This window comes from Anser anser, assembly GCF_964211835.1.
Source record: "Anser anser genome assembly, chromosome: 2".
Classification (NCBI taxonomy): domain Eukaryota; kingdom Metazoa; phylum Chordata; class Aves; order Anseriformes; family Anatidae; genus Anser; species Anser anser.
Window position 1 is genome coordinate 151,648,515 of NC_139721.1, and position 18,788 is coordinate 151,667,302.

Sequence of the window (18,788 nt, forward strand, 5' to 3'; positions counted from 1 at the left end):
AGGTGACCGTCCCCCTCTACTCTGCTCTGGTGAGGCCGCACCTCGAGTGCTGTGTTCAGCTTTGGGCCCCTCACTACAAGAAGGACATTGAGGCCCTGGAGCATGTCCAGAGAAGGGCTACGCGTACAAGTCCTGTGAGGAGCGGCTGAGGGAACTGGGGTTGTTTAGGCTGGGGAAGAGGAGGTTCTGGGGAGACCTTATTGCTCTCTGCAAGTACCTGAAAGGAAGGTGTGGGGAACTGGGGGTCAGCCTCTTCTCACAGATAACCAGTGATAGGACTAGAGGGAAGGGCCTCAAGTTGCGCCAGGGGAGGTTCAGGTTGGAAATGAGGTGACATTTCTTCTCAGAAAGAGCAGTGAGGCATTGGGACGGGTTGCCCAGGGAGGTGGTGGAGTCCATATTTTTGTACATTTTCTGCTAGCAGGTTATGCTGATCAGGTAGAAAGGGGAAGAGGACCAGGACATTCCATCTGTTGTGTGCGTGTATATGCTTATCATGGGTACACACCCAAACATCCCCAAACACACATCCTCTCACTTCTCTTTTTTTTTCTTTAATAATAACTTTTGGTGGCTTGTCTCACACAAAACTGTAAAACCTTTAAGATAAAGGCATCACTTGAGTGAATTCTGGAGCAGTTTGTGATCTTGACTACACCTTGTGCTCTGTTCTTCGTTGCTTATCTCTAGCAAACATGAGACCCAAACATAGACCAAGGACATAAACTTGAAATGCACCTAAATGCAGGCCTGTAATGCAATGTGCTTGTCCGTTCCTGTTTTCTACTTGGCCCTAACACTAAGCTGGCATGCACCAAAATACATCTGTTTTAGATAAATTACATTTTATGTGATACACTTCGGAAAATAAGTTAGATTAAAAATTGAAAATTCTTTGGCTTCCACACTTATTTTCCTCTCTCCACACAAAGCGTGACATTTTCCACTTGAGAGAATCTAGTCAAGTATTACTCTGTCACTGCACATTTTTCTACAGTACTAGAAATTCAAATGCACAATTCCTTCCACATTTCCTTTATTTCATCATGTTACTAATTTTGCTGACACGCTCCAATGCAGTGGAAATTTTTAAGGTATTAGAAAATTAAGAGTCCCTATAATCAGTCAAGCCAGTAGCTAATCCTTTCCAGAAATTAATTTCCGTAATGACTGTATGAACATCATTTGATCATAAACACGCTGTTAGAACCATCCCTGTTGCTATAGCCTCTCAACGATGCTGCAGCTGCCCCATTATGATGAGCGTGCTGCTTCATAAATATTTTGATAATAATACTTCAGTCTGCTTTCCTGATGCATTCTTGAAGCAGTGAGGTTTGACTTCACATTTTGTGTGTGCACATTTTATATGCGATTTGCCTCCAAAAACATGGGTTTATAGAGCAGAAGGAGCTCTTCTCTAGCATATCCCCAGGTCTCCCCAGTTTCTGGCACTTCTACATGTGGACTCTGATCCCCACAGCCCTGCTCCACTTGCTGGTACTCAAAACAGTGACACACAGATGTGCATTATGCACCCCTCCACAAAACTGACCCCAGACGCTGGGATCATCCAGTAGCTGCCCCCTGCATCCCCCGTTCTCACACAGCGTGTACGTTGCTACTCTCCTGAGCAGTTTTGAAGAGAACTAGTTCCTTCCAAGACAAAATGTGGGTACCGTTCTGGATATTTTGTCCTCTGGAGACTTATTCCAGGAGCCAAGAGAGATGAGACCTTATCAGGCTGTTTTTCTTTCAGTCCACATGGTTCTTTACCCGAGCTGGCCTTCTGCACTCCGATGTCCTTGTTCATGTTCATGCCAAACTCGAGGCATAGTTTCATGTTTTAAAAACATTGCTCCAGTAGACTGTAATTCATACCACTTTGAAATTAAAAACAAAATTGTTGTTCTGCCTTGTACAAGAGCAGCTAATAGCAGCCAGCAAGACCCAAACCATGCTCAGAGAGGCGCTCAGGAAAATCAGCATGAGAATGGGCGTCCTGAGGGAGCCAAGGAAACACTCTTCTGTAACAAATGCTCCTGCAGGACATGTGTGACATTGTGCTGTGCCTAGCTATGGCATTAGCTTGATATCCATATTTTCTCTGAAGTGTCAGCTGACAATTCCAAACGTAGCCTCAGATTTGAGGGGTTGGGTCTGAATTTGATTTGTGCAAGGGTTTGTTGTGTTGGATATACTTAAAAAATTGGAGTGTTTCGATTAGATAGACCAAATCTTTGCTTTCTTGTCCCGCAAAATGAGAAGACGAGTTCACAGTGTCAGAGAATCACAGAAGGGCTGAGGTGGGAACAGACCTCTGGGTCCCTCTGGTCCAAACCCAGCTCAAGCAGGGCCACCCAGAGCAGGGTGCTCAGGACCACATCTAGGCAGGTTTTGAAGATCTCTGGGAAGGGAGACTACAATCTCTCTGGGCAACCTGTGCCAGCACTCAGTCACCCTCCCAGTAAAGCAGTATTTCATGATGTTGAGACAAAATCTCCTGTGTTTCAGTTTGGGCTCAATCCTTCCTGGCCTGCCACTGGGCACCGTTAAAAAGGGCCTGGCTCTGTCCTCTTTGCACCTTCCTTTCAGATAATCCTATACATTAATAAGATCCCATGCTCATACAGGTCTCTTCCATCTGTAAGTACATTCATTCTGTAGAATCTCACCCAAATTAAGTTAAAGTTTAAACCATTTCAACAATTTGATGTTGCAAAGCTATTTCCAGCATCAGCTCTTATGTATGTATGCATTCAAGTTTTAAAGCTCATTTCTCAGGCAAACCCTGCACGCACTGAACCTCGCCCAAGTGAAAAGCTTAGCCTCTTGTTTCCTTACCAAAAAATATTTTTGAGTGGGGTTTATTAGATAACCTGCTGGTCTGGCAGCAATATCCAGTCCCCCTCACCTTTGATATCAACACCTTAAGTCAAGCTGGTCAAAACCTTAACAAGCTGGGCAGCAATATATTAATTCTGAAGGCAATTTTACTTCAGTGGGGTGCTCGGATTTCGATGGGAGCAGCCCGGGCAGAAGATGCCTGTCAGCCTGAGAGCCGCCAGCCTGGGAACCAGGCCTGTGAGCCAGAAGCATCCTTGAGAGGCACCGCTGGCACCTCTGAAGTGCAGCTGAGCACGTGGGATACCACGGATAAGGGCAAAAGCGAGGATCTGTAACAGCAACTTATCGTCTGACAAAGAGAAAACAGTCTGGAAGAAAGGGGAAAACATCCTGAGAAAGTGGGAACCAGCACTGCTGTTGTCTGTGTTAGCTGAAAGAAAGGAAAACAGTCTGGGGAAAGGACAGCTCTGCCTGAGGGACTTGGAAACACCCTCGGCCATTGGTTGTCCCAGGTGAGAACCGGCAACCAGCCGCGTCCATTGGGTGCTCCGAGAGGTGGTGCCCTACGCCCCCCTGGGTCTCCAGGGTATATCAGGGCCCTGGTCTCCGTCCAGAATGGAGCCTCTCTCTGGGAGCACGTCCCGTGCCGCACGGACTTCTCCTTGCCCTCCAGGATTCCCGACACAAACCGACCCTTGGCTGGGGACGCCTGGCTGCTTCCAGACGCCGTGACGCGGATCCCCCTCGCAGTGAGACTTTGTTCCTTACTTGTTTGGGCCCACCGCTGGGGTCGGCCTTTGCCGGCCCATTTCTGAGGTGGCTTTGAGTCCCCTTCTGGGATGGGCTTGATAGTGCTTGGTACCGGTGTCATTTTGTATAGATAGAAGCATATCCCTGAGCATATTAGTAATCAGTCATAACTAGGTTTGCTGCTTTCCTGGTGATGGGTTTGTTGTAACCTGTAGTATTAATATATATATATATACTTGCTGCTATCTTATTGACTGCTACTACTATAGATTGCTGCTGGTATTGATTGCTGCTACTATTAATAACAATATATCTATATACTTGCTTTCCTGGTAATAGAACATAATAGTTGATATATACGTGCTGTTTTAGTCATAGGTGTACTTGATAGTGGTGATTTGTAGTAACCTGTAATAGCATAGAGAAACTTAGGAAATAAAGCCTCGGTGTCCTCGTGTATTAGAGAATCCTGTGAACCCACTGTTGTGATCTCTATAAAGCTGCAGGCTCGGTGACCCTTTAGGTTTTGATATTAATTGGTGTAAGAGGTCAGCTTCTGTAAAATATAGAAATCATGGATGCTTGGGAAGAGGCAGTAGAAGAGCAGCGAAAATGGCAACAGGATAAGGGATGGAAAACCCCTAGGTGGGACAGGAATTGGGTAGCCGAGAATTGTTTCAACTGGGAAGCCTTGCGAGCAGAGTTTCAGAGGTGGCAGGAGAGTCATAAAAGTAAAGGCAAGGAAGGGAAAGGGTCCTTCATTGGGCTCCTCACAGAGGCATTAGCAGCCGCAGGCACTTTGTTTAAAACTACACGGCAGAAACTAGAAACTGCCTCACAGGATGCCTTGCAGCGAGCTAAAGACGCCGAAGCACAAGCGAAAGATGCAGAAGCACGAGCTAAGGATGCCGAAGCACGAGCAGCTGCCTACGAATCTCACAGCCTTATTAAGAACCGCTTGCTGCAACAATTAGAGACTAACCTCAGACCCCTGGCTTTAAGCCAGCTGGAGCAAGAGCATACGCGCCCGGTCTCCGAGAGTGAGATCATTGGCGAAATGCACACGCTGAAAACCGATAATGAGGATTCCGATTTTAGCAACGGGCTGTCTACGCCCACCTCGTTGCCTGAATCTAACCCAGACGAGACAGCCGCTCTGTACCCCATCACACAGCTCCCGGCTCCTGGCGGGGATGAAGGCTCTCCCCTCCCTCCTCAGGTGACGCTGGCCACTTTAAATTTTAATTCAGGACAGCTCTGGCAGAAGTTCGTGCAGTTCAGCAAGAAATCGAGCGAGGACTGGCTAGGGTGGGTGGCGCGATGCTATCAGATGGGAGCAGGAACACTTATTCTTAATCAGAACGAGGCTAAACAAATATTCCTGGGAGGGGGGATAATTCTTCACAACCCCGATGAGGGGGCCGAACAGAACACCTTTTCTCTACTCTCTTCAATAATACATGCTGTCAGACAAATGCAGGTACGATGGGGATACAGCCCCCCTCCTCCCTGGAATACCCGCGATGGGTTTGCCAAGTGGACGATGAGACTGGCTGCCTGGGATGCCCTTAAGGCCCAGGGGGCCATACCAGAGGACATGATGTCTATGATGGCTACAGAAGCAGGGAAATCGAGGCTACTGGAAAACGCAGCGTACGGGGGAGCGAAGGGTTTAGCCTTAATGCTGTACAGTAGGACTTACGATTGGAACACTATAATGGTTCAAGGGCTGCAGTATTGGGTAGCCTTTATGAAAAGCACCCCCAAATCAACAGCTCGCCAAAGGGAAGGGTGGGTCAGGGTCACCCAAACACCAAGAGGAAGTCACAAAAAGGGGCAAAATGTTCGTAAGTTCCCCGTTGAAATGAATCGGTCTGATACAAGAAGATCCCCTGACAAACAGGAGCGAGACCTGGAACGGAGACGCTTATGGGGTCTCCTGCGAGGGATAGGATTCACGCCAGGACAATTAGACAAGATGCCCACGTTCCTCTTACAGAGACTGTGGGATAATCGCAAAAGGGATTGCTCCTGCACCCCCAGCGTGAGTGATGAGAAGCTGACAGACAGCGTTGATCCACCTGCTCCTCTGATCCCGACCCCAGATAACCCATCCCCTCCCCCAGTCTCTGATTCAGGAAACTGATGGGGGAACCCCCAGCTTCCAGCCCAGGGAGTTCTGACGACCTGTCCCAAGAGGCTGAAACTTTTAGAATTAGTATTAGCAAAAGTCTTTCTATGCCATTAATAGTAAACGGTAAATATTTTGTTGTTGTTGTTGTTGTTTTCTAATGGATATGGGAGCCCCAATATCAATGAGCAAAGCGGAGCATGCCCCTGGATTAATTAAAAAAAAAAAAAAAAAAAAAACGAAAAAAAAGAAACAACAAAACTTTAAAAGGCTTTCTGTGACAGGAATTGCTGGAAAAAGACAAGAGGTTCCTGTAGCCAAGATAAATCTGTGCCCAATGGAAGAACGCTGAGAGCTGTAGTGGCAGTAGGACCCTCAGGTATATTAGGTGTGGATATATTAAAATCTCAGACTTTGAAGGTTCCTTTAGGCACTTGAGTGCCAAACCATCAAACACAGAACTCTAATTTCTGTAGATGAAATACCAGCTGAAGGGTCTACTGCTTTTCTATTACAGGCTGCTCCTAAATTACCTAGAAGTACCTTAACTCATGCACAAAATATCGTATTGGCCCTGAAGCCTTGCAAGGTGTAACTGCTGTCGGTCAGGATTTAGAACAATGGGGTGTTAGTCAGAAAACTCTGTCCCCATATAACTCCCCTGGGTGGCCTGTCCATAAGCCTAACGGCACCTGGCGTTTGTCAGTAAATTAGCAAAAATTGTGTGAAAATAGTGGAAATAGCGGACCCTTACATGCAGCTGTTCTCTCTGTTACAAATCTTATTTTTGCCGTACAGCAAGCACCCCGTCCTTGGATGTCTCCCCTGGACAAGGCAGAAGTATTTTTCATGGTCTCATTGCAAGCTGAGGATCAAGAGAGCTTTGCTTTTACCTCACCAGAATCCAGTACGCTTTCTCCTGATTGCCCCAAGAATTCAAATATAGCCCTATGTTGTTACATCAGGCTTTGGCTAAGGAATTAGAACACGTTTGACAGGAACCAGGGGTGAAAGTGTAATATTAATATATAGATGACATTTTAATCAGAGGAGATTCCCCCAGTAAGGCCCAAATAGTAGGTGATCATACAAAGCTCAGTGACGAAGTCCTAGCCAGATGGTTCAATTTTTAGGCATAACTTGGCAAGGTGGCAGAGGGTTTATTCCCTAAGTTAGACTCACCCTCCAATAAAAAGGAGCTTCGACAAACCTTAGGAACATTAGGATTGTGGAAATCCCATGCTTGACGGTTTAGCATAGTTGCTCGACCCCTGTGCAATCTGTTAAAGCAGTGTGCTACCTGGGAATGGAGGGTTACTCCTGAGGAAGCATTGCATTCGTTTATTATGCCATGTTTCAGTACACCAGGCTATGGGTCCGGTAACACCAGCCCCCATTTAGCCTACATGTAGGGCTGACAGAAAGAGGTTATCAGTGAGAAATATGGCAACGAGTTCCCAATAAAGTCCGATGAACTCCTGTATGATTTCGATCAAACAGGTGGCAGGGTTCCCAGGTATGATATTTGCCTTGGGAAAAATCGTTACTGGCTACTTACCCAGTCCTCTGCAATACTGAGCCCATCACATCAGATGCACCCTTAGAAATCCAAACCCTGTTCCCTATTTAAAGATTTAGGGAGTCTACTCCAATTCCGCAGGCAATTTGCACGCTCAGTCCAATTCAGAGAAGGGGGACGTACCTTGCGCATTGCACCTGGATCGAGGGGAAGCCCAGGCTTACAGGGAGCTGAACGGAGCTTTTGGTCTTCAAGAAACGTGTAGACGTAAAGTTTAGTAGCATGGTTTGGTGGTGAACTTGTCAGTACTAGGTTAAAGGTTTGACTAGCTGATCTTAGAGGTCTTTTCCAACCTGAATGATTCTATGATTCTGTAATATCCAAAGACCACCCCTGGAAATTCCATCCACCCTCACTCGGTCAGGATGTCGGGTTTACACAGAGATGCCGAGGCTTGGTCTGACATCTGGTTCACAGCTGGACCAGCTCCGAGGGCTGGAGGGGAAGGGAAGGGCAAGGCTGCTCTCTGGCGACCTGAGGACGGAACAGCTCAAGCACAGGAGCTGGATGGGGCGGCTGAAGTGGCTGAGCTCCTGGCCACGGTGCTGGCCCGGGGCAGGAAACATCGAGTCCTGTGCAGCAAGGGCTCAGTGGCTCCAGTATTGGAAAGCTTCTGGTAGCATCCCCACTTCATGTAACTTCAACTTCAGATGTAAATGATCATCATCAATTATATATTGGACAAACTGTCCTGTTAAATCATCCGCAAAGAGAAGTTTTCCTTGCATATTACAAACTCTCCTTCAAACTGCTACAAGGAAGGTGCTCAGTCGGCAGGGTAATGAGCACCTTACTTCTGAACAATGAACGTCCCAAATACCTAGTATCCAAAAGGAATGAAGCGATTTTGTTTTTCTTTCAGGTTATCCGAGCTGCAACATCAGCAACTGGGAACTCGGACCATTTTCCTGGGATCCTGGTTCTACCTTATTCAGTGAGCTGACTGACCAGCAGCTTGCCATGGAAGGAAACAACGTCAAGAGCAATTTGCTTCCCTTCTTATAATTGTTATTTAATATATGCAATGATTGGCTTATACCTAATAATCATAATCACACTCATTCACTTACCCCTGGGATGGAATAGCAATCACATCGGTTAATTTATGAATACAATTTCTTGAGTGGGCAATGAATCAAGCAGTTGGTGTTGCTTATACCACCCACGAACACCGATTGCTAAATTTTGGTGCTTAGCAGAACCCATCCCTGAGGCATCTTGGTCTCAAAATAATTTGGCATGCTAACTCCCCAGTACTCCAAATTATTGAGGACTGGGGCAATGCAAGACATGAGCACAGACTGGGAGAAGAACATGTTGAGAGCAGCCCTGCAGAGAAAGACTTGGGAGTTCTGGTGGACAAAAAGCTCGACGTGAGCCAGCAGTGTGCGCTTGCAGCTCAGAAGGCCAACTGCACCCTGGGCTGCATCAACAGAGGGGTGTCCAGCAGGGGAGGGAGGGGATTGTCCCCCTCTGCTCTGCCCTTGTGAGGCCCCACTTGGAGTCCTGCGTCCAGGTGTGGGGCCCCAGCACAAGAAGGATGTGGGGCTGTTAGAGCGGGTCCAGAGGAGGGCCACAAAGATCATCAGAGGACTGGAGCACCTCTGCTGTGAAGAAAGGCTGAGAGAGCTGGGGCTGTTCAGCCTGCAGAAGAGAAAGCTCCAGGGAGACCTCATTGCGGCTTTTCAGTACTTAAAGGGGACTTATAAAAAAGATGGAGAGCGACTCTTTGCTCAATCAGATAATGACTGGACAAGGGGGAATGGTTTAAAACTATAAGAGTGTATATTTAGATTAGGTGTTAGGAGGAAATTCTTCACTCAGAGGGTGGTGAGGCACTGGCACAGGCTGCCCAGAGAGGTTGTGGATGCCCCATCCCTGGAGGTGTTCAAGGCCAGGCTGGATGGGGCCTTGGGCAACCTGGTCTAGTGGGAGGTGTCTCTGCCCATGGCAGGGGGTTGGAGTTAGATGGTCTTTAAGGTCGGTTCAGACCTGAGCCATTCTGTGATTGACAACAAACCTTCTGAAGCACATTCATATGATAAGGCCCCATGGAGCAATAAAATGCCCCAGGGTACAAGTTCAACTTCAGTGGGAAAGATGAGCAGTGGTAATTACACGTGACATTACAATCACAACCAAGTGCAGTTTCAATTTAAATGTGACAAAATACGAACTTAAATTGATTCTGAACTGAAATCCTTATGGACCTGTGATAACGAATCTGTACTTACAAAAAAAGGTGGTTTTAGGGGATGAAATTCTGGACTCTCACATCAAATGTTAATTATATGAACTGTCAAAGACACTATAATTTCACCAGTCCTCATTCTACACACTATAGTCCGTGCAGTAACGGCTGGCTGAGTACTGACCGTAGTTGGGATACATGCAGCACAAACAACGGGTCTGGCTGTATGGATTGTAACCCCTTTTGGACAAGCCAATCAAGCCAAAGACGCTTAATGAAATGTAATTGTTCTTCTAATCCTTGGTGTTCACTATGCAAACATTGCAATAACTCTGTACAGAGCTGGTAACTTTTCTTTTTTTTTTTTTTTTTTAGTACCTGGATGGTTCTGGCTTTGTGGCACTAATACCTGTAGGAGTCTACCACCACAGTGGGCGGTACTTGCACCATAGCCCATCTCGGCCCCCATGCTTTTTGTTCTAAAGATTTAACGTGAAACTTTCAACACAACTGTAAGTAATAAGCGCAGAGTATCTAAGCCCTTAGTGACAAGACCAATTAAATTTCAGAAACGTGTACATGCACTGTGCCCAAACTTGGGTATGCTGAATTGGAACGAGCTATCGTTAACATTTCTGCTACCCTTTGTTGCAGAATATCAGGACTCTGAGCGTGTAACAACACAAGCAATTTGAGATAAGCCAGACAGAGGCTTTATTAACTACAATCATAGCGAGAGAGCACCAGGGCAGCATCTGTCCCTGTGCCCCTGTGTTCTCCACCCAGTGGCTGCAGAGACCCGCCTCATTTACTGTTTCAAAGAAATGAAAGAAGTAAGGAAAAGCATTCTAATGTTAACAAAGCCAGGTGTGCATTGTCAGGAAGAATGGACTGCAGCCAAAAATATATATGTTAACAAGGCCAAGTACCCATTGCTTCATGGATGGGCTCCTTGAATGTCTTGTTAACTGCCAAGACTGACACTGTGGTGGGGCTTGTACAAGGGACACAGAAGTGGGAGTTGGAAAGGATCAGACTGCTAGCTTTTGGTCAAAAGGCATGTGCCTTTTGTTAGGATAAACTTCCTAGTGAGACCTCTCGAATCTTAAATATTAATAGTTTTTGTATCACACCTTGAAATCACACAAAATGCTACTGTCGGTGCTCTAAAGACTCTACAAACTGAGATAAGTTCATTCTTACAGTTGACTATCCGTAATTATTGGGCCTTGGACCCTCTTTTAGCCTCACAAGGAGGTGTTTGTATGTTCATAAACACTGCCTGTTGCTTTTATGTTAACAAATCCAAATGAATTGAATGCAATGTTAACATTTTTTAGCAGCGTCTGTACCTTTCACTGAAAAAAACCAACAACAAGCCCTGCTTGGAAGCCTGTCAGCAGAGTGGTCAGGGTCTTGGTTGTCAGACCTCGGACCATGGGCATAGCACATTTAACGGTATTAGCTCTCAATCTAGCTGTAGGATTTGTGCTTTTCTGTATTGTATCAAATCACTGTATCACTTTTATGTAATCCGGTACTTGCTTGTGTCTCAACTAACAAACCATCCCAGGAGGCAAAACAACACTGGACATAAACGGACATAAGTCTCCTCCGCCTCACGCACTAGGAGGCAAGAGAGACGCACCAAGCACGGTGTAGTCTCACTCCTAGTGACCCACAGGTGGCCCTAGGCCAAAAGGTGGAGTGATGGGGGCAGCCGTAAGGTGACCTGGCTATAACGGGGGACAAACTGACAGGAAATGACTGCTGGAACCCAGGCAGAAGATGCCTGTCAGCCTGAGAGCCGCCAGCCTGGGAACCAGGCCTGTGAGCCAGAAGCATCCTTGAGAGGCACCGCTGGCACCTTTGAAGTGCAGCTGAGCACGTGGGAACCGGAGGCATCCTGCAGATACCACGGATAAGGGCAAAAGCGAGGATCTGTAACAGCAACTTATCGTCTGACAAAGAGAAAACAGTCTGGAAGAAAGGGGAAAACATCCTGAGAAAGTGGGAACCAGCACTGCTGTTGTCTGTGTTAGCTGGAAGAAAGGAAAACAGTCTGGGGAAAGGACAGCTCTGCCTGAGGGACTTGGAAACACCCTCGGCCATTGGTTGTCCCAGGTGAGAACCGGCAACCAGCCGCGTCCATTGGGTGCTCCGAGAGGTGGTGCCCTACGCCCCCCTGGGTCTCCAGGGTATATCAGGGCTCTGGTCTCCGTCCAGAATGGAGCCTCTCTCTGGGAGCACGTCCCGTGCCGCACGGACTTCTCCTTGCCCTCCAGGATTCCCGACACAAACCGACCCTTGGCTGGGGACGCCTGGCTGCTTCCAGACGCCGTGACGCGGATCCCCCTCGCAGTGAGACTTTGTTCCTTACTTGTTTGGGCCCACCGCTGGGGTCGGCCTTTGCCGGCCTATTTCTGAGGTGGCTTTGAGTCCCCTTCTGGGATGGGCTTGATAGTGCTTGGTACCGGTGTCATTTTGTATAGATAGAAGCATATCCCTGAGCATATTAGTAATCAGTCATAACTAGGTTTGCTGCTTTCCTGGTGATGGGTTTGTTGTAACCTGTAGTATCAATGCATATATATACTTGTTCTGGTGTAACCCTGGTAGGCAGCTGAGCACCACACAGAGAAATGTAATCAGAAATGTAAAATTGAGAAAACTCTTGGGTTGAGATAAAGACGTTTTAACGGGTAAAATGAAAGCTGCACCCACAAGCAAAGCAAAACAAGGAATTCATTGACTGCTTCCCATCAGCAGCAGAGGTTCAGCCATTTCCTGGGTAGCTGAGTCCATCACATGTAATGGTTGCTTGGGAAGACAAACACCATAATTCCGAGCATTCCCCCCCTCCTCCTTCTTTCTCCCCAGCTTTCATTGCTGTTCACAACATCCCATGTTATGGGATATCTCTTTGGTTATTTGGGGCCAGCTGTCCTGGCTGTGTCCCCTCCCAGCTCCTCATGCACCCCCAGCCTCCTCGCCGGCAGGGCAGCACGAGAAGCTGAAAAGCCCTTGGCTCTGTGTGAGCGCTGCTCTGCAACAACTAAACATACCAGTGTGTTATCACCACTGTTTTCATGACAAATCCAAAACATAGCACCATAGAAGCCTCTATAAAGAAAATTAACTCTATCCCAACCAAAAAGCAGCACGTTGCTGACATATTATTGACTACTGCTGCTATTGATTTCTGCTACGATTGATATATATACACTTGCTTTCCTGGTAACAGTTATAATAGCTTGATATACGCTTGCTGTATTAATCACAGTTATACTTGATAGTGGCGATTTGTAGTAACCTATAATAAAGTAGAAAAACTTCGGAAATAAAGCCTCCATGTCCTTGTGTATTACAGAAGCCTGTGAACCCACTGTTGTAATCTCTGGAACTCTTAAGATCATGACAGATTTTAAAGCTGCATCGTATCAGTTGTCAGTTTGCAGAAAAACAGCCAGTCCCATTCTGGCCATCACAATGAAGAGACGCAGGCCTGGACGGAGCTGGCAACTTCCCCGACTTCTTGCTCTGTAAGTTGGATGCAAAGGTCAAGGCCAAGGAATCCTGGCAGAAGGCGGTAACAGAAACTACTGCTTCTTCTCTCACCACTACTCAGGCCTTGATCAGAGAACATCAGACTCTAAACTGCCAACCCAGTAGCACTGCATTAAGTACAGAGAATAGAGCTATAAACAGGCAATCGTGCTTACACATATCTGCAGTACCTGAAATAGTGAGAGCATGATTTTATTTTGAAACAGTGTCAATTGGTATCAGCACACAAAAGGCAGGTAAGGGGAAGTCTCAGGATTGAATTAATAAGTATCAGACTCTTTTTACTAAATTATCATTACAAAGGGCACGCATAGTAATAGATCAAAGAGCTCTGGAGAGCAGCATGCTGCTGCAGATGAGTAATGCTTTCTGATCTGTCTTGGTAACATGCCTGAGACACTCTTAGGAACACTCTCAGGAATGCAATATATGCATGTTAATGGTTGTAGCTGCCCTGTAATCCTGGGTAAACTTTCAAGTTGTTAAAGGGAGTATAATGAGGACATACTGTGTTATCTTCCCCAGCTCCTCCTCTTTAGAGTTGTTTGAGGAAAAAGTTAGCTTAACCGAAAGGGAGCTGGGGGAGCCTTGTGGAAGTAGCCCCTCATCCTCAGCGTCTGGATGCACAGAGGCTGCATCCATGCTGCCAGAGCTGGCGCACAACTGTACATCCAGGGAAAGGCTCATGAAGGGCTGCCTTCTGTGCTTGATTCCGTGCAGGCATCTGACCGAGCATACAGGCTGGGACAATCCTCAAAAGCCTTAAAGAGCCCCAAGGGGAGCTTCTGAAATATCCTGTCTCACCCAGCTTCCCCGAGGCGTCAAGAGCCAAACCGAAGTAAACAGAGCCCCTCAGTAGATCAGTTACTGATACTTAATTCCTGATATTGTGAAAATATCCTCAGGACCAATCCAATCTGCTGATTATTATGGTTAGGAAAGAGTTGCTTTGCTAATCTTTCTGAATATGGATGCTCAGCCTCAAGGCTGGCGGAGTTCCATAAAGCTTTAAGGAACAGGTAATTCCTCTGCAAAAAGAGGTGCCTTTTGTCAGTTCTGTCAACGCTCTGGCCCAGACAGAGTGGCATCCACGGGTTATGTTCTCAGAAGGAGTTGCACCCAGCCTTTGTTTGCTGGAAGAAGCAGCTCACAAAGTGAGTGCAGCCCTGTGTGCCCTGGGCACCTCTCTGAGGCACCTGAAGGGCATGGTGGCCTATTGCCCACCTTTTAGGTCCAAAATAAGTGTTGTTTTTTGTTTGTCTGTTTTTTGTTTTATGCTCCACTAGTTTGCTTTCTAATATTGAATGACCACCCTAATTTTAAATTACTGCAAATCCTAAGTTGCTGACCCGTCTGTGACTCCCTGTAGCTCCATGGAAAATGAAGTGCTGGCAGGGTCTGTGCTGGCACTGCCTGCGACCAGACGCTTTTTCCAGAGCAGCCCAAGGTGTGGAATTCCTGGCACTAAGGATAAAACTGCACTCACAAAGGGCTAATCACTTTTGCAAACCTGCCCGAAATGGCAATAGGAGGAATTAGCCTAGGAAAAATTTTCCGTGTGAGAAAGGAAAAGGCAAGAAAAGGAAAGGAAATAAAAAAGAACAAACAGTAACAGCAGCAATGGAAAGTAAGGCATAGGAGGGCAGTATTAATATTTTATCTCATCATTATTTTATTTGGCCTTAATTAAGACTCAAGATCCTTTAAGATCCAGAAGTGTAAATATCAGCACGAATCAGGATTACTGAATGGATATCCCTTACAGTGCAGAAGCAGGATGTGCTTTGTGCTCAGATACTCACATCTACTTCTTTCACATTTCGTATTTTTGGAGATGATTTCTAGCATTCTCAGATTTTTGCACTTGAGAACATCTGCAGGTGTCATTTTGCTGGCACATGTAATTGCAGGCACATCTCATTGTACTTACATGTCTATTTTGTTTTGGCTGGAAACCAAGCGATTTGACATCTAAACGCCCCTGCAATCAGCTGTGACATAAACTGTATCTACAGACGTATTCTTGATGTAAAATTGGAAACCGAGTTGATATCCTTCTAAAAAGTAATGCCTTCATCCTCACGTTGCTGGACCGAAGATGGTAGGTTTCAGGTTTTATAATAATATCGGATCTTTGTCAGCATCTATTTAAAAGGTGCCAGTAATGACATTTGAGAAATAAAACATCACCCTGTTACTGTTGAACGCGGTGATGCAGCCAGGTGGCTGCGAGCAGAGCAAAGAGGACTGGGAGGTGGCAGCTCAGAAAGCCGTGCCGCTGTGCTAGCAGTCAGCAGGTGGTGCTTTCGAGTCGCAGCTCTTCCACACTGCCCAGAGCAGCCCCGTGTAAAGGGAGCTCTACGGCATCCTGCAGCATCTTCAGCTGTGGCTTAAGGCATGGCAGCGATGCTTTGGCCAAGTGCTGTATTTGGGGCTATTTATATCGTTTCCAGCTGGCCTAACCACTCCGGGTAGACGTAACTTCTGTAGGTGGCCTCGGGATCTTCTGTGCTTGTGGCGTGTCTGGGGAGCTCCTGCTGGCTGTCCGAGGGCTGGAGCTCGTGGCCGGGTTCGCCCTGTAGTCCCCCGGCCATGTCAGACCGCTGGCGGCCTGAAGACCGAAATCAGCTGCCGTGATCAGGAACGTGAAAAGGCTGCAGCCTGCTGTTTAGCTAGCCAGAAACATTTCTGCAGTTCCGTATTCTTCAAGTCACTGAGGTGAGAGAAGAGGCAGGACATTCATCCCGACATGAAACAGACTTCCTCGGATGAGAGGAGTTTCTCCTCCTCTGAACAGGAGGCCACCAAAGGAGCCGACGTTTCACAGTTTGAATTTTGTATTTTCTTTACATTCTGCTCATGACCTCTTTCTCCCAACAGCCCGTTTCTCCACCCATCACAAACATTTTCTTTCCACATCCTTCATTCGGTGCTGTACAGATCCATATATCGGTCACAGCAACGCTGTCCTTGTCAGTCACGGGAGTGCTGACTGGCATCCTTCCTGAAGAAAAACTAAAAATGTCTGCCTGTTTTGTCACTCCTCCTTCTACGAATTCATTTATTTTATTTTTTTTTCCTTATTCTTTCATTGATTCTTGCTCTATGTGAAAGTCCTTGCAGTATTTTTTCTTAGCCATTAAATCAACAACAGCCCCTGAGATGTAAATGTGAATTAGTACTCAGCATGTCAGGCTTCCTTTTGTTGTCACTTCTCCTGTGTTTGCATCTGCCACACAAACACCCTGCACTTTGCAAAGACAACATTTGTGTTACAGAGATTAAAACAGAACAAAACAAACAAACAAACAAAAAAACCACACACACACACAAAAACCCACAACTTCCTTACCACTTTCTTCCTGTCTGGGTTTTTATAAGGTCACCTTGTCCCTGTGCTGTTAGAGATCCTTCCAGAAGTACCCAAAAGTCTTCAGCAGTTCTTTAAATAATAGTGGGGTAAATCCAGGAGCACCTTTGTAGCAAACTGGGATAGTGAGTGTTTTAATGATTATAATTTGCTATATAATCTCATATTTACTATGAATAATTGCTACAAAGGTAGCACAAGAAACACAGGAATATTGAACCTGAAGGGCCCAGCATATTACTCCTTGGGGAAGGTGTTACCACAGCATCATTTGTAAAGCATTACTAAAACCTCCCTTTATTTTATTGTTACCAGACATACATACAATTTGCAATACATACATGTGGGTGTATACATATATACACACTCTTTTGTAAATATATGCATTTTACATACCTATACAGACTTACATAATCACAGCACAGTCTTTGTCTTCAGGATTTACTTCACACATTTTCAGGGAATTACCATTTGTCAGGTGGTATACTGGGCTGTTATTGTTCGCTGAAACGTGCATGGTACTTGACAGGAAGCTCAAACTGCAAGGAAGTAGCAGGGGGAAAAAGGTCCCGAGCTGTTGCAGTGCAATACTTGATAATACATAGGAACTCTTCTATAGCGCTTTTCACTTTCCCAACTTTCAAAAAACCGATTAATTAATCTTTGCAACATTCCTGCATAGGAAGTACCATTCTCAAACAATACCTTAATTAGCAGATTTCCAAAAAAAAGATACAACAGAAGGCTCAAGGGACAGTCATTTTGGAAGGAGCAGCAATGGTTGCACGCGTGTTGCTGCTGCGTGCCTGTGATCTGACCCAGAGCAGCTGCTACCCTGGACTACAAAGTGCAAACAGAAGTGTAATTAGTGTTCAATTACTCCTGCTTTCAGTGCATTAACATTAATGATTGGGAAGTACTTCTGCTCTGTGCTTGTGTCTGAGAGAAGTCAACCTGAAATGCCCAGTCACTGAACTGGGAGTTTTGTTGGGATTAGAGAACTGATGCGCAATTTACTGATACAGAACAACTCTCCCACTCAGTCTGCAGGCCAGTGCCATGTTCCTGATCCCAACCTGTTGCTCTGCAAGGAAAGGTGTAAAGCCTGGGTTGTTAATAATTAGTTTTGTTTGTCCCACCCATCCGCAGTCAGAGAAAGAGCATCTTCAAATATTCAAGGTGACGAGAAGGAACCTGGGGCCTCATCTACCGTGTGCATTGAGAACAGTCTCGAGCCCTCGTGTGAAGCCCTTGTTCTCTGACATCCCACTCCATGTACTCCAAGGAACTGGGACTAAAATTAGGGCAAATCCAGACAGGATATATAAAAGGAATGGCGTGCTTTAGGGTCTGCATATGGCACATTGCTGCATATGGTCAGACTCTGGAGCATTGTGTTGTGTCCAGCTATTTTCTGGTGCTGCCATCCCAGGGCAAACGGAATAACCTGCGATCACTTCTACAAGGGCTCCGACAGCCCCTAGGAGCACTGCCTGGTGGTGATTCAGACAGCTCCTGAGTCCTTCTGCCCATCTTAGGGTGAGCTCCGGTGCCTTGAGGGCATGCCTTCAGTTCCACAAACAGAAAGCCACAGCATCAAAGGGGAGTGTCTGTGCTGCGTGGAGCACGGCTCAGCAGCTTCCCCCCCAAGAGAGCCCAGGTGCGGGGGCTTCTCTGAAACACAGAATCACAGAACTGCAGGGGTTGGAAGGGACCTCGAGAGATCATTGGGTCCAACCCCCCTGCCAAAGCTGGTTCCCTAGAGCAGGTTGCCCAGGTAGGCATCCAGACGGGCCTTGAATATCCCCACAGAAGGAGACCCCACAACCTCCCTGGGCAGCCTGTCCCAGTGCTCCGTCACCCTCACCGTGAAGAAGTTCTTTCGCGTGTTGGTGCTGAACTTCCTGTGCTCCATTTTGTGGCCATTACCCCTTGTCCTGTTCCCACAAACCACTGAGAAGAGGTTGGCCAAATCCCTCTGTCTCCCACACCTTAGGTATTTATACACATTGATGAGATCCCCTCTCAGTCTTCTTTTCTCCAGGCTGAACAGACCCAGGTCTCTCAGCCTTTCTTCATAGGGAAGATGCTCCATATCATCTTTGTGGCCCTCCGCTGGACTCTTTCCAGGAGATCCCTGTCTTTTTTGTACCGGGGAGCCCAGAACTGGACACAGTACTCCAAGTGAGGCCTGACCAGGGCAGAGTAGAGGGGGAGGATCACCTCCCTTGACCTGCTGGCCACGCTCCTTTTAATGCACGCCAGGATCCCATTGGCCTTCTTGGCCACCAGGACACACTGCTGGTTTATGGCCAACCTGTCGCCCACCAGGACCCCCAGGTCCTTCTTCGCA